Here is a 17,630-nt window from a genome sequence, read left to right as displayed (position 1 = left end):
TTTATACTTTTATTAAAAATGTTTAAGAAAGTTAATTGTCCATTCCAGCTGACTTATATTTTTTTGGCATGTAATTTGTTTACTGTTAATAAATTTCGTTATTTCTTTATGTTGTGAACTTTGTTTTAACTGGGTTGCTAGACAAACAGGCTATTTTAAAAGCTTGAAAACTCAGATGTGTGTGAAACTTTTATTTCAAACACTTTAAACAAAGATTAGAATAAAGATTATAGACCCAGAATAGTTTTTATGACTGTAGTGTAGTTTACTAATTGTAGTTTTTTCTTGTTTTTTTACACTTTGTGTACTTTTTAATAATGATGATATTTTTACTAGGTACTTAAGCTTGATTTACAACGATTTACTAGCTTTTTAAACTTTTAATGAACTTAGGCTGGTTTGATACAACTCAGACATTTTTGCTTTTTAAGTGACAACCATGTAAAAGACTAGTTACTAATAAGATATTTTATTTAAGTATTCGAGAATTAGTTATGTTAAAGAATTTGTTCTAGCTTTATAGAATACAAACAGGTATTAAATTTGTTAAATTAACTAATTACTAAATTTTTTTAATGAATGTAAACTATTTTACACGCAAAAACTTTTTTTTGAAGTTAATATTCTTAGAAATATGAAAAAAGGGGTCATTAATATAACAAATATATAAAAGTAACTAAAAAATTGTCTTTTAAGTTTGGTTTTTATAGAGAGTTAAATTGTATGTAAAATTACAAAAGTATTAGATTTAACTTAGTAAGTGCTTATGAAAGTACATAGTTTATTAACACTTAAGTATATTAGTCAGTGTAAATTTTATTCTAATTTTATTTAATTTAATTTAAATAGTCATTCTATGTATAGCTAAAAGTTATTTAAAATGATAAGGTGAATAAAAGTAAAACTTTTCTCTAGTGTGACTAAAACTAAAACCAAAAGATTATTCAAATGTCACTAAAACTAAAAATGCGGCCCGCGAAGACTTTGTAAACTTTAAATTTGGCCCGCAACCACCAACTGCCTGCCGACCCCTGCCTTAAATTAACTAAACATACAATTAAACACAAATAAAAATAATTTATCACCCAACTTAGAGAAACTAAAAATAATTTTTATGTAAGTTATAAAACAAAGATGGAACTTTAAAAAGCTGATTTAAAGCTCGAGCTAATTTATTTTTTGATGAAAAAAAAACTTGTAAACATAGCTTATTTACGTATTTAATTTAGTAAGCTTTCAGGTCTAATAAAAACTCTATAACAAATATAGCTATTTTCAATGAGAGCTTTAAGTTTAACAAACAAATGCTACTTGTTTTCATAACCAGTATATAAATATAATTTCTTTTTTCTTCAATTTAAATAAACCTTTAAGTAAAAAAAAGTCTTTTATTAAATCTAATTTTAGTTTTTCTCGAATTTCGTGACTTTATTAGTATGTCAAAAGTATCGGTATAATTAATTTTAAAACACAGTTTCGTTTCATAAACGCACTTAAGATATACTTAGGTAAAAAAAATTTACCACTATCATAGTTCAAGCTCGAATTATCGTTTTAGCTTGAAAAATAATTTTTGATTTCGAAATATTTCGAAATAAAGCTTAAAAATATAATTTAAATTTAAAAATTAGGTTTGAACTTTTAGAATTCAAATTAAACTGTAACTAACAGTGTTTTTAGCATCATATCAAATATTATTTTAATGCTAAAGTAGTTACATTAAGTTGCTTTAAATACAAAAACATCATTAAAAAGTAGTGTTTCTTATTATATATTTATAATGCATGTTATATTTACCAGGGGCGTGTCTAGACTTTTTTAGAATGAGGTTCACGAATTTTTTGTTCTTAATTTGCCACTTAAGTACGCGTTTCTTAGGTATGCACTGCCAGTTAAGTACGCAATATTTAGCCGAAAAACTCTGTGTTTAAGATGCTTTTTTTCTGCTTAGTTATACACAAAAAAAAAACATGTAAGTAGTAACAGAAAAATATTGTTATTTTTATTTATTATACTGTATTAAATTTAGATAAATTAAAACTAAAAGAACCAGAAAAAAGTTATGAACTTACAAATTGTATATCAAAATTTATATGCGTTATTTAAAACAAAAATATTACAGACATAACTAACTTACCTTATAAAAAATTAACTTTTTTCCCAGGAAACAGTATTATGAAATAATTAAAACTAGAATAATCTTTTATAAAGAAAATTTCAACTTTGAATTAAAAGTTAGTATAGATGGAGTTCTCGCAATTTTTCTTTTAAACTTTAAAATCTTTACATTTATATATCTATTTACAATAAAAATATTTTTTTCAAGTAATTTAATCTACAGAAATTGAAATTTCACTAAAAAAATGTTTTGACTTATACATTTAAAATAAAATATCTTAAAATTTCATTTAAATAATTGCCTGATGGTGCAGGGATTGTAATGATGGTTTTGAAATCTCTTTGACTTAAAAATTTCAAAAATTCATGAATCAACTTTGTGGCCAACAGATATACAAAACTGAAATAACTTAAATAAAAATACCATTAAATGATAAAAGAATAAATTGCCAGGTGGTGTAGTTGTCTAAAGGTGATTTTAAAAACTCTCTGAATTGAATTTTTCAAGCTTTCAACCCAGTTGGTTGACACATAAACAAATACATAATTGTTTAAGTACAAACACAACATTATTATATGACAACATAACACAAAAGCTTCACACGACATTATTACATACAATAAACTAAGTAATTTAAAACTTTAGTGATTATATTGAAATTTTTAAGTAAAATTGTCCTTACTAGTTCAAAAACAATACTTAATCAAAAGTTATTTACACTAAGTAACAATTTATACTGGGGACTAAGAGCATCTTAGTAAAAAATATCCTAGAAAAAAATGCTACTTAAATACGTTTACCTATTACAATGTCACGATTAAAATTTTATTTAAAACCTATTTCAGCTGGGCAAAAACAATCATTTTTTGTTACTGCAACTTTTAAATCTTTCAGTGTTTTAAATTCAACATTTATTATTCAAAGTTTATTAAATAACCAAAACAAAGTCAATAAAAAACGTTTTTAGTGATATTCTAAAAATCTTTATTTTTTTTTTCAGGGGGTTCACAGGAAACCACTCAAAACACGCCCCTGGTACTTACACATGCTTAAGTTTTACGTTCATTCTTAGTTTATCAAAATACAAGTTTCTGAATTAGTTTTGCTAAACTATCTATCATTGGTTCTACAACTTATATGAAAATTATATAATATAAAAGAAATAACAAAACTTATAGTAATGATGGGTAATACTAGAAACATTGAAAAAAAAGCAAAATATTAAAAGAATTATGAATTCGCTTATTATTTTTTTTTAAATTATTCTTTAGGAAACCTTTATTCGAATTTCTTATTATTTTTTACAGACACATGTTTAAGAGCTGTCTAGAATAGATACATGTTTTAAGAGAATTTGAAATGAAAACTTTAAGAAGAAATTAAAAAAACACTTTTTTTTTTGTTAAAGTAAAATATTACTTGACGTTTTGAAAAATAACTTAAGAAAACAACCCAAAAAAAAACGCTGAAAGATTATAAAAAACATATGAGTGTTATAAAAAATATTCAAACCTTTTTAAATTTTTTGTCAAGTTTATCTTAGTTCAAAGGTTTTTAACTACTTATGGAGTTTTTATTTTCTAAACTAGTTTAACTTATAGAAAATTTAAAATTTCACCAGATATTGAAAATTCATCAGAAACTAGTCTTTTTTTCCTCTTAGCAAAAAGTATGAACTAATATCGAGAGAATACTTCTAAAAAAAAAGATTTTCTAATAATAATGTTTCAGCTTACAGTTGTTAGACTCCAATATATAATAGACTGGCTTAACGAAAGTAGTTGCAGTTGAAGTGAAATATTAATTTAGAATTATCTACATTATTATAAAGTAAAAAATAACCGTTTAAGCAGAGCCAGTATGAATTCGCCAACAAATTCAGTGGATCTTAATAATCGTTTGAAGGGGACCAATGAAAACCAAAGACAAAACAATTCGTTATTATATAAAATGGTTAGTTAACACTAGATTAAGTAACTCATGTGCCATTAATTTCTTAAAAATATTTTACAAATTTTTTTTTAATTTCAAATGAATTCTTTGCTCATTTATTAAAAACTGTGATTTAAACAGAGTTATTTTCACAGCGAATTCGGTTTAGAATCAGAATCAAAAGACAATCTTCACCTTCAAAAAACAAACTTGTAAAACTTGATAAGAGCAAAAACGTCAAACAAAAAAGAATTTTGGTATTTTTTTGGGAAAAAGGAATTTCAAGTATAAATATAAACGCTTTGAAAACAAGTTTATTTTCTAGCCGTGTTCCTTCAGTACCTAAATAGTAAGTTTAAAACTAGTTTTATTACAAAAATCTTTTAAATATTTAGTGAATTTAAATAACAATTGTTTATTATATAAACACCGCTTCGGTATAGATTTTTTTTCATTATGATTATTAAAACTAGGAATATTTAAAAAAAATCTTATTGTTAAACAGTATCCGATCATTAGCTGAAAATAATGATCAAATTCCAACAATACAGCAAGTTATTTGTAATGAAAGTTAGTTTAATTCTCTACATACTTTATAAGTAATTTATATCTGAAAGCTAATCTGTAATAAACATATGTTTTTAATTAACATTAAGTAAGCTTAAAACATTTTTTTAAACTAATAAGAAAGCTAAAGTAACTTATAAATATTCTAAACATTAATTTAGTTACTTTCTATTTAAACAAAAAGAAAATGTTGATTATAAATTTTAATTTTTTATACGTTTTATTTAATAACTAAAACGTTAACTTTTTTAAGCCGTTGAATGTTAAGCTACAATGATTAAGCGGATTTATTCATTTTAGGAGCGAATGAAATGTTCTTTCAATTTCTCAAACAAGATTACTGCGAGGAAAATCTTTTATTTATTACTGAAGTTAACGAGTACAAAATTATAATGAGTGTTGAAAAACAAAGAATAAAAGCTAACGAAATTTTCACAAAGTATATTAAACAAAAAGCTGATTTAGAGGTTTGTAACTTTTATTCATGAATTTATGCAAACTTATTGCAGTATTTATCGTCTGCAGGTTTAGTTTACTGTTTTTAAACTTTATTATTTTTTTCTAATTAAACAGCTTTTAGTCGTTTCAGTGTGTTTGTTTTCAGCTAATGTGATTTATTTTTTTCAGATTTGTATCTCACAAAAATTGAAATTGAACATCATAGAAAATTTACCAAAATTAGAAGTGACAGCTTTCGATGAAGCACAGAATTATATTATAAATTTGCTAGACTCAGATGCATACAAACGATTTATTAACTTAATATACAAGTATTAATCAGATTTTAATGATTTTTGTAATATGATGAAGTGCAACTATTAAATATTATTATTTTTTGCAATTTTTGTTAGCTTTTACTTATTTTTTAACTAATGCCGCCTAAAATGGAAACAGTACTAACTGTGTTTTTTTTTTGTTTTTTTTTTTGTTATACATTTGTCTATTTTCTAATATGTCTTAGCAGTGTTTTTAGTTAACGTTGTAATGGTACTTTATAAACAACAAAAAATAATAAAACAATTTAAACCTTAATTTAAGTTTATTTTTATTTTAAAGAATCACAAATATGTATTCAGAGGCTCAGTAGTACATCATAAATTTGTTACAATATGATGCTTACAAATGATAAAATAATTAAGTATTGATGTATTCTAGACTGTATTTAAGACAATGAGAAACTAAAAAAGTAAAAATTTTAGCAAACTGTCAATAATGTTTAATTCACGATTATAAGTTTTTATTTTATTATTATTTTTTATTTCAGCCAAAGCCGCCAAAGGAATAATTTTTATATGTTTGCTAGCAGTTTTGATTTTTGTTTTTGATATGTTGTCGTAGCATTTAAGAAAAACAACTTTTGAGTATCGAATATTTTATCTATTTTTGTGGATTTTTAAGTTGTTAAAATGTACTTTTATTATTGAATTTAAAAACTACAAATTTCATTATTTTTACTTATTGATAACAAAATAAACACAAATAAACCACAAACTGAAACTTTTATTTGTAAAGTTGTTGTTTTTTATCTAAAAAGTAGTAGTGATAATAATTAAGACTTTTGTCTAAAACTATACAACTAAAAAAAAAAGATTTTAAAGTATAAGTTTTTTTTCATTAATTTAATAACGGTATCCATGAAAAGTATATTTGTGTAATAAAAGTTTGTTTATAAGAGTATCAATTTTTTTTTTCAGAAATTTTATTTAAGATACAAAAACTAAAGTTAGTAGATTTTGTAAAATTTAAACTCCATTGGTTAAAACGTGTTTTAGATTGTTTCCTAATCAGTTTAAAAATAGTCTTTAAAAATTATTAAACCTTGAAAACTAAAAAGCATTTTTGTAACATATGTCATATGTTTTTAAAAATTTATCTAAATAGACTTGAACGTCTACGTCTTCTATGTATTAATAATTTGTTTTAAATTTACTAAAAGTATTAGCTTAACTAGTTGTTTTTAAACTTTTTCTTGCACATATTAAAATTAAAACAGAATTAAAATAGAAACGTATATGTAAATGTTTAATTGCAAAATGACTAATATTATACAAAGATACAAGATAATAAAACTGTCTTTATTTACAATCAAACAAAATAAAAGTAGACTTAAGACAGTTTTTAATTATAAAGTACTCAATTGAGTTTTAAATATAGTGTATGTACTTTCTATAAAATTAATATTTGAAAAATTACTACTCAACCATTTCACTACAGCAATAAGTCTTAAATATTGTAATTATTTTTAATTATATTTATAATAAGAATTGGTCATAACTCTAGAAATTTAAATACTTATATAATCAAAAATTTTGTTCGCTTTTAACTTATCAACTATATAAGCAACCAAAAAAACAAATTGTTTTATAGTACATCCTAAAATTGGAATACTTAAGAGAAAATATGAAATCTAAAGCATTTAGTAAAATGAATAAATAGTAAGTAGTAAGTTAAATAGTTAACTTCTACCCAGATTTTTACATCAATTGTTGTAATGTAACTTTGTTTGACTCTACTGAACTATTTTTTTAAATTTTAAGTGATACTTTTTATAAAAATCGAATCCTAAGTAGTAATAGGTTGGCTCTAAATATACAATAAATTAGATTTGTAGCACAAGCTATTGAAAACTTATTATTGACTTTTGTTTAATTCTTAATGTTTTATAACCACACTCTCATTCCACTTATAACTTAAATGATGGCTACAATTTTCGAATTACGAATGGTATAGTGATTCTTTCAAAGAAAGCTATACAAAAAGTCAAACTATTAGATTCATCAAATCAAACTATTTTACTAGTCATTTTACTCTGAAGCATATTTAAAGAAATTGAATGACATGTCACTTTCTTTATGGGGTTTTCCATTTTTCATACGGAATTTTAGTTGTTATTTTATAAAAACAATGTTAAAAGTTATAAATTTTGCTAGTATATTCTATATTCATACAAGCTATACATAACGTCAAACTATTAGACTAGTATAATTAAGTTGTTTCACTGGGTATTTTACTCTGACGCATATTAAAATTGAGAGAATGAAAATATATTTTCTTTGTGGAAAACTATAATATAATACAAAATACGTTGTTTTTATGTGGTTTTTACTGAAAGCAAAAATATTAGTGAAAAAACTTGCTTTGGAATGGTTATCTTAAAATATCTAAATAGTTTTTGTATATCTTAACACATTGAAGTAATCAGTGCTCATAAAAGTTATTTATATAATTAAGGAATTCCTTCTTTACTTAACTTTAATTATTTTATAACACTAAAAACTCTGATTTATAATAATTGCTGCACAATGATATTGTGATACTTTAGTATCTAGTTTGATATAAACTTTTGGTTGTTTCATGACAAAACTAAAAGTAAACAAAAACTACAGTCTGTTTTCAAATCTTATATTTCTTTAGTTGACTGACTTAAGTATTTGCCAAAAAAATTTTAACATAAAAAATTTATTAATATCAAACAAAAGTTAACTAAATTACTAAAACAAAAGTTCGATTTTTGTAATAGTAATCACAGTACAGAAATATTACTTTTGTTAAAACTTTAGTTAAATGGATTTTCAAACTAAAAGTAAATTATAAAAGTATCTATTCAAATTATAGTTTATTTTTAATCTTTATATGATACATTAAGGTAAACTTTTCGAAACATCTTAAAGAATATTTATTTAAAGAAACTAAATATATGTTAATGTATTTACAAGTTAAAAGGTTTTCATTCAAAATATAACGTTTGATTGAAAAAAATGTATATAACTACGCGTTTTTGAGAATGTTTTTTTTTAATCATACTATAATTTTTATTGATAAAATAAAAGTAGATTAAAATAATTTAAACATAAATTTAAAACAACAGGCATAACTGTTTACTTACCATTTAAACACACATATGTAAAAACGTGGCCTAGATGTCTAAAAACGGTAATTGAATTAGTATTTACTTTAAAATTGTATAACAAATATTGATTGTTAGTTAGTTATAAATAATCGATTGGCTTCAATACCACCTAATAAATAAACTCAATAGTTGAAATTGTACATAAATATCTAAGTATACAAAAGCTTTGTTTTTAAGTAACAAAAAAAAATTTCTTGCAAAAAATTAACATGTTACGTTATACTAGAAGCATAATTTAATAAATTGTATGTAACTTATGACTTAGATGACTAAACAACACATTTTTTATTTTGAACAGGCAGCGCTTTGTCTAGAGAAAAAAAAAATTAACAACAAAAATTTTGTATAAGAATGATGTTTGCTGTTTTATACTAAAAACCAAGTTTTTTATATATTTTTTAATTTTTAACATATATATTCAAACAACATATACTTACACAATTCTTATTCGTTTGGTACCATAGAAATAGAAAAAATGTATAAAAATATCAGAATACAGGTATAAAAATATAGTTTATTATAAAATTAAACTGGATCTTTTAAGAAAAAATTATGTAAAATTTCTAATAAATAAGATGCTTACATATTTTTTTATTAATATAAAGTAATATGTCTTCTTGAGTATGAAAATCTTAATTTTTAGTTAGAAAAATGTACGATATATGGTTTTGTACAATAAAAGTTAAGTCGAAGGCTTTATGAAATATTTATATCTTTAAGCATTTTTCTTTACAAAAATATGTGAAGACTTTAGTGTGTTTATCAACATTATTGTATTTTAGTTTGAGTAGGCTAATATTTCTCAAATTATTCAGCTGAAATCAACTGGCATATGTACTTTACCAAAAAAAAACTTGTTTAATGTATTAAACCTGAGTTAATATTTCTGTTTGATATATTTATTGCTATTATTTATAAACAAACTAGCAATCGTACGTATTTTCGAAATAAACTCATAAATTCATGTTATTTATAAATGATAGTTAAGTCATAGCATTAATAAGTAATGAAGTTAAGTAGTTAAGAATTGACGTAGAACGTTTTCCTTATTAAGTTAAAAAACCGGATCGGAATTAAATGTTTCGTTTTAATTTAGTTGAAATATAATTGCTTCACTATTTGAAAAGCGATTCATTAAACTGAAATTATGAAAAATTCTAACTGAGCTTAAAATTATATTGAGAAAATATACTAAATGCTCTTTTAACATCAAATAGAAAATTGCGTCAATTGGTGACTAAACTATAATAAATTATAGTTTAAAAAACCAGCTATGTTTACTTAAACTAATTACTAAAAAAAATTAATTTAAGAATAAAAATTATATTTAAATAAAAAAGCAAAACTTTGTTACTAATAAGTTTCACTAGTTGAACTTACAAATACTATACGGTTTTGCTTTTAAGTAAAAAAACTCAAAGTTCATAGCATTGTTGTTTAAAATCATAATAACAGCTTGATTTTTATACACATGTAAAGTAGTAAAAAAAAAGTAAGTGAAGGTATTTATATTGCAAAGGACATTTTGTTCAAATAAATTTTTTGGAAAGTGGAACACAAGTGTTTCAATAGAAAGATAAATATACCCAATTGAGCTTCTATTTCTTTAAACTTAAAAATAAGCAATAAACCACTAATAGTACTTAAATAAACTCAAAAAAATATAAAAACGAAAACTAGCAAATGAATTTTTTGAAGCTGTTTTAATTTTAGTTTAAGCTTACTTGTACTAGCACTTTTTAATGTATCAATACTTTAAAGTATTAATTTACCATAATACTTAGAAAAACATACCATTTTAATAATTAAAAAAACTGTTTGCAAGTTTAAAAGTATTTAATAAAAATATGCATTTATTTTAAGTTTGAAACGCTTTCAAAAATAAATAATTCTAACTAATAAAATATTTCTTATAAAATTATTCATTGTTTAACTAAAGGTATAAAAATATTATTTTAATCAATTTATAAAGTCCATATAGAATGCTTTATTTTCATTTTGTTAAAAAATTCGCTTCTATTTAAGGTTTTATATTTAAGTACTAATAAAACTTATTCGTAAGATGTTAAACGAAAAAAACTAAATTGATTTTTATTTAACAAAAACAAAAGGTAAGTTTAATAATTTATGACTATTCACAAGTATTTCTTTCGGATACTAAATATCTAGTATTGTTTTGTAAAAATTTTAGTAATAAACCGGTATTTCCACAAGAATCAGAATTTTATTTATTTATAGTTTTATTACTACTAGTTAGAACTACTTATATTACGCATATATTAACATTTATACTTTAAGATATAGTTCAAACTAAAACGTTTGCTTTCCGTAGTTTAGCTCTGATGCTTTTTACAACTTCAATATATCTTTAGTAAGTTGTTTATATTTTTAAACTTACAACAAACAGTTAATGTTAGCTGATTACTTTTGATGCTTTGTTAGCTCGTTTAAATATATTCTTAAACAAAAAATTTTCATATACTTAAGTAAAAAATAAAAATAAAAATAGCTATTTATGAAAGCTATAGTACTTAATAAGAATTTGAAAAAACCTTTAACTGAGTTACTGTTTACGCTTCTTTTATAGATGCAATTTTTATAGGAAAATGTTGCCGTTTCTTTCATTAACAGAAGTAAAAATTTGTGCTACTATGATTAAGTATTTTTAAGGCCTAATATAAACTGTTTTTAGTGAAAAAAAATCTGAGCGTATCATCTGTAGTTTTAGAACTTAAAATAAATTCAACTAATTTTTTTTTCAGTTAAAAGAAATGTAAAATAAAAAACTAAAAAAAAACTATAAAAGAAATAAAAGTATGACGTGTTTTAATTACTTAACTAAAAAGTTCATTTGTAACAATAGTACCATATTTTACTAAAACAACTTTAACTCAAAGTGATGACATTAACCAAAAAATTACAGTATTTTGTTTACTTTATTACTATTAAAAAAATAAAACTTACTTTGGAAATATTTACTATTTAATCCTCAACAAAAATTTTTTTGTGTGTTTGCGACTCTAAGAAAACGCTTTATTCTAATGAGAAAACAGAGTTAGAAAGCTGGAATTCAACATGTAAAATATGACGATTTAAATAAAAGTTGTTACGCAACTTAATTGTTTCTAATCTAACATAACAGGCTCGTTTTAAAACGATAGTTACTACTCTAAAATTGTATATGTTTACATACTAGTTAAAAGTGCTATTATAATCTATTTAAATAACGTTTTGGAAAATTTTTTTTTAAACGAACAAACAACTTAGTGTATTATGTAGCTCTGTTATTAGAATTCGTTACATAACAATGATAGAGTTGATCTGTTTTAAAAGATTAAATTGAGTAGTTTAAACTTTGTATATACTGGTTTATGTTTATCTGCTTAAATAAATTTGATGCATATATATTTAGTAAAATTAACACAGTTTACTTATTAATTTTTTTTAAACAGCTTATAAGTAAGTTTTAATGAGGTACAACTGTACATTCTCACTAACTATAATTTTTGTAAATATTTCTGCTCTGACACAAGTATGAATATTTTGGAAATGCGAAGAACAATATTTTGTTTTAATATAAGGATAAGTTATTGTTTCGTTTTAGTAGTGTTTTTTTATAAGATGTAAGAGTGTTTTTGTAGTAATGTAAGAAAAAATTAGGTATTAAAACAATATTCTAAAATACTTTATTGTTATTAAAATGTTAAGAGATTATATTTAAAATAGTAACTAATGAACACAACACAAAAATATTTTTAACATTTTTTAATATATAGAAATTTTACTGTGTTTAATTACAAGTATTTATATTTAAAACATAATTGGATGGATCTAAGTAATTGAGAAATAATTTTTGTTTTAATAAAGTATAAATTTGATACTTTTTAGTACTAATAATAATAAAAAATTTATTATTTGTTATTTTTTAACTAAAAATAAGTTATTTTAAAAGATAAAAAAACAAATTCAAAAAAGGAAAAAACGAAAACCGGGTTTCAGTATACCGAAAACTTTTGGTCTGATGATCGAACTGGTATAATCAAACTTTTATGTTAACCTGTACTTTAACCATATAATTTTTTTATTTCACAAAGTTTTTCGAAGCATATTAAGTTTAATTATACTTGAAATTTTTATTCTAAAAATAATTTTTACAGCTCACAAGAACTTTTGTTTATGCTAATAGAAATAACTATTTAGCAATTCGTTGTAACAAAAAAAATGAAAAATATAAAATTAAAGTCTACGTGCTCAAAGGCAAATTAAGTTTACTGAACTACCTTCTTGAGATAAACGTAATTCTTTCTGTATGAAATTTATAAGTGAAAAATATACAATGTTTTTAATAAATGCGTCGATTTATTTTCATATTACTAACCTGTTACTTACATATGCTCTAATTTAAGTTGTAACCTTAAATGATGCTTTAAAAAATTGAACTGCGTATCAGCTGTAAAAACTTCGTTTATGTGTGTTGATAGTTTTTTATACTACTGTTATTGGTCATCGAAAATAAACTCAAAACTAGTTTGATAAAAAGTAGTTTGGTAACTGATCTAACCTTAAATGTAAAATACTTTCGATATTTTTTAGTCCAGCATAAGTTAAGCAAAACAATAAACTTCATTTTATTTAAGTTGATAAAGTTTATATACAATCGATGTTTCTAAGAAAAAATTGGTTAATTTACAAAAAATGTAGCTATTTTATAACAAATAACTAACTTTATTACATAAATTTATTTTTAAAACAAACAGAAAAAAATTAAATGAAGGCAGTAATATTAAGAAAAACAAAGAAAAGCGTGTGAACAATTTTATTCACAGTTAGGAAAACATATAGTATTACATTATATTAATAGTATTATATTGAATTTTACACGTTATATAATACTGTAAATTTCAAAATAATGTATACCAAATAAGCTTTATTGTCATTTCGATTCATAAAAGAAACTTAAGCAAAACTAAAAAAACAACGAGTCAATAAAAAAGAACTCTGAATGTCGAGAATCAAAACTTTAAAGTTTTAACATATATGACTGGTCTGCTACTTATAAGAAAAGATAGAATTAAAACAAGCAGATAAATTTGAAAATAAGGGAAAAATTAACTTCTACTGCATACATAGAGGTTCTTGTACGTTAAGTATGGCTTTATAAATGTAATAGCTCATATACTAGATTAAAAAAACTATTTCTTTTATCATATTATGTATTTGAATAAGATTAGTGACTTTAAACCTTTTTGTACTCTTTTTAACTTCTTTAGTCACTTTAAAGAAGTTTTTAGTCTTATTCATAGTACATTTTTTAAAATTAATTAAACCATTCGATTTAAAGCTTTGACAACAATTACTTGATCGTTCAAAGTACAGCTTTTAGTACATAATTAGTTATTTGTAATTAGATTTTCTTTGAATATAACTATACGACGAGAAAATGAATTATTAATTCATTTCAATAGATGTAAACACAAAATTACAAAAGCTATTACTTTTTAAAGTTTTAAGAGATTTACAATCTAAAATATAAATATACCCCTAATACATTATTCTTTTTTTTTTTAATTTATACTAATTCATACATAAAAATATTTACGAGAGCGAACTTGAGAGCTCTCTAAACGAAATGCTTGTAAATATGTCTCACTTATATACATTTTTAATTTGATTTATTAGTATTTTTAGTTCTAAATTTAACTTTAATGGTTTAAGCTAGGGTTGGGCAACGTTTTTCAATCAACGGGCCGGATCCGGAATTATTTAGTCTTTTGCGGGCCGGAGCATTTTGAATTAGTTATTTACCGAATCCAATGTCTTGATCCAGTCGAAAAATGACTTTTTAGATCCGAATCTGACTAGATACTAATTTTAAGTCGAGATCCGGATCCGGTCGGATTCTAGTTAAAATATAAGCTTCGTATCCGACCGGAATCTAGTTATATTGATACAGTGGATCACTTTTTTGAATCCTTAAAATTCATAAATCTTTGTCAAGTCTGACAACTTATGATATATATTGAGATATGTCAGATGTTAAAACAACGTCTATAAATACTATTGACATTGTAATAGACAAAAGTACGTATGTAAAACATCATACTTAAAAAACACTTTGCTTTGGGTAATTTTACAAAACGATATTCCAACTAAGTTAGAACAACACAAAGTATTAGGACAAAATGGTATATTTGTTAGAACACATTAATTTACAAAGTAATTTTTTAGCATGCTTTTGAAGTCAAATTCTTACAGTTTAGATTTGTAAAAATATGATGCCAAGTTTTATAAACACTTTGTAATATTGACCCTTCGCGGGTCTGTCACTTCGCTTGCGGGCGGGATCAGGCCCGCGGGCCGTACGTTGCCCACCCCTAGTTTAAGCGGTCATATGTATTTGTAAATAAATTTTGTCATTTAATTTTTTTTCCAACCTACTAAATCAATATCTTATTTTAAAGGTTCTAATGCAAAAACTCAAAGAAAATTTCTGTTACATAGTTTTTTAATCCAAATATAAATTCTTACCACGTTATATTAATTTAATTTTTTTTTATACTGATGCGAAATTATTAAAACCTGGTTAATAGTTTAAGTTGAAAATATATTAAAAATAGCATATGCATTTATGTACATTGGACTTCATGATATGTTTAAATTCATATACTAAATTAAAAATAGGCTAATAAATATAAATCAAAATTTTCAGAAGTTTATTTTATTTAAGGTTCATTACTTTTTCAACTCAAACTTTAAAGAATAAAATTGAAAGTTAAACAATAAATTTCTAATTCTATAAAGTAATTTTAATTTATTAAAACCTATTTACTATAAATAAAAACAGTGATAGCGTACAGTAAAGTTGATGTTAAAAGTAGTTAACAAACTAAAACGGTTGTTAGGTAAATGTAATTTAAAGGATATTTTGAAACTTATTTATTAATTAAAAAAATTAATTTTGGTGGATAAGTAATTTGTTGCTTAATTTATTAACTAAACTTATGCTGTTGTATAATTATTTAAGGCAGCTATAATAAGCTAAAAATTATACGTTTTGCTTTATAAATTTTTATAATAATTTTTTTAAACAACAGTTTTTTGTGTTTTCAACGACTGCTGAATTTAAAATTAAACCACTTCTCTTGTTAGATATTGTTTTAACATATTTTTTGCAAGTGCGTAATCAGATATAAAAAGTTTTGTATTAGTAACTGCTCAAAAAAAAAGTTGTAATTTAAAAAAAACTATTTAAGTTTTCAGATATTGTGTTCTTCAAGTTTTAGTTTACTGTTAATAATATAATGAAAACAGACTAACATGTTTACAGAATATTAGTTACAACGTACAAAGTTCAACAGTTTAATATCTTTTAAATTTAAATAAAAATAAAAAGTTATTTCGCCAAAGATTAGTTTTGATGTTTCATAGAAAAAATGTTTAAACTTTTAAAACTGTTGTTTATTTCATATCAGCTATCAATTAAACACAGTAAGTGATTTGTGTTTTAAAAGTAGACCTTTATTTAATAAAAGTTTATACATTTGCATTTTCTTTTACACGTTTTGTTTATTGTTACATATATAAACTTTGTTTTAAAGTTTTAGCCTCCTTACTTAGAAGTAGACAATAAGATACTTAACTGGTTTATATAGCTCTAATAAAGTTCTGTTCTGCTTGTAAACGTAAATATTAATAAATCTATCTCTGTCTAAAGGAACAACTAGGTTTTCTTTTAAAAAGATAACTTAAGTTGACATTTAAAGCTTACTTGTAATTTCTAAAATTGCTTTTCTAACATCACACCATCTGTACAGCTATTTTATTAACTTTTGTTTTACAGTTTGTTAAAATGATGCAATAACTACATTTTATTTTTCTTATGACCTAAAATTAGAAAGCGTATTATAATGTGTAAATATGTATTATAATATGGTTTAAATATAGTACTATTAACAAAATTTTTAAAAGTTTCATAACCTATGATTACAAATGGTAATATTTTAATTTTTCTATTTGTAATAAAACTAGTTTTGTTTCCCTTCTCCTATCCCTAACAGACTATTAGTTTACTATTATTAGTTTTGTTCAAATGTGTTGGTTTGTGAAAAGTTATTGCCTTATTATTTTTTTTTATTAATTTGACTTTGTTTAATACTTTGTTTATATCTATTTTTTGTTGAACATAAATGTTTTTTATTTTGTTTTATTTTTTCTTGTTGTGTGTCCTGTTTAATGTGTTCTGCTTGTTTGGCTTAGGTTTTGATGCCAGAGTCCAACATTGCACAATAAACAATATAATAACAATAATATAAGCACTTTAATACTTTTACCTTTGTAAGATGTGTTCTGCTTTATATGTTTTGTTTATTAAAACAACCTAACTATTTTCAGCTAAAAAGTTTCTTAAAGTCAGATAATTGAAAGTTATCAAGTAAGTTAAACTTTAAATTTTATACTTTGTTTTTATTAAGATGCTTTCTTCAAAATTAATTTAACAGTTGTTTTGTTTCAATACTAACATGTATAGAAATTCCTTTAGAGTTTAATTAGGTATTTTGTTTAAATTTTATGTTAAATCAGGAAAAATACAAAATTTAGTTAATTGTAAAAATAATTAAGACTCCTTCTAATTACTGAGAGTTAAAATATACCTCATTTTGACCAGGTAGCAAAATTAAATTAACTAATTGTGTTCATTTCAACTTCAGATTTTACAAAATCAAAATGAGTTTGGATCGCGACAGGCAATCGGCCAAGGAGCTGGTGGAAAACCTGTTCATCTTCAACATCAGGATCGAAATCTCCGACCAAGTCAGAAAGTTCCTGCGAAAATGTTCCGCGCAGAGCGACGGGCTGGCGGCGAACGCGAGCCTCAGGACTTACGTCGTATTCAAAAACAAAAGCCTCAAACACGTCATCGATCACGTGGAAAGTTACTTTCTCAATGACGTCATCGACCGGGTAGCCAATGAGGAGGCGATCTTCGGAGCGGTGGCGTACAACATGCGCAAATACGAGGACCAATTGGAGTACTTCTACCACCACCTGATCAACAGCTGCGACGAGAGTGACGATTTCGTGTTACGTCATCTCGTCATGCAC

The sequence above is a fragment of the Thalia democratica genome, chromosome 2 (assembly GCF_965202585.1).
Source record: "Thalia democratica chromosome 2, ktThaDemo2.hap1.1, whole genome shotgun sequence".
NCBI lineage: Eukaryota > Metazoa > Chordata > Thaliacea > Salpida > Salpidae > Thalia > Thalia democratica.
This window is presented reverse-complemented; position numbering follows the sequence as displayed.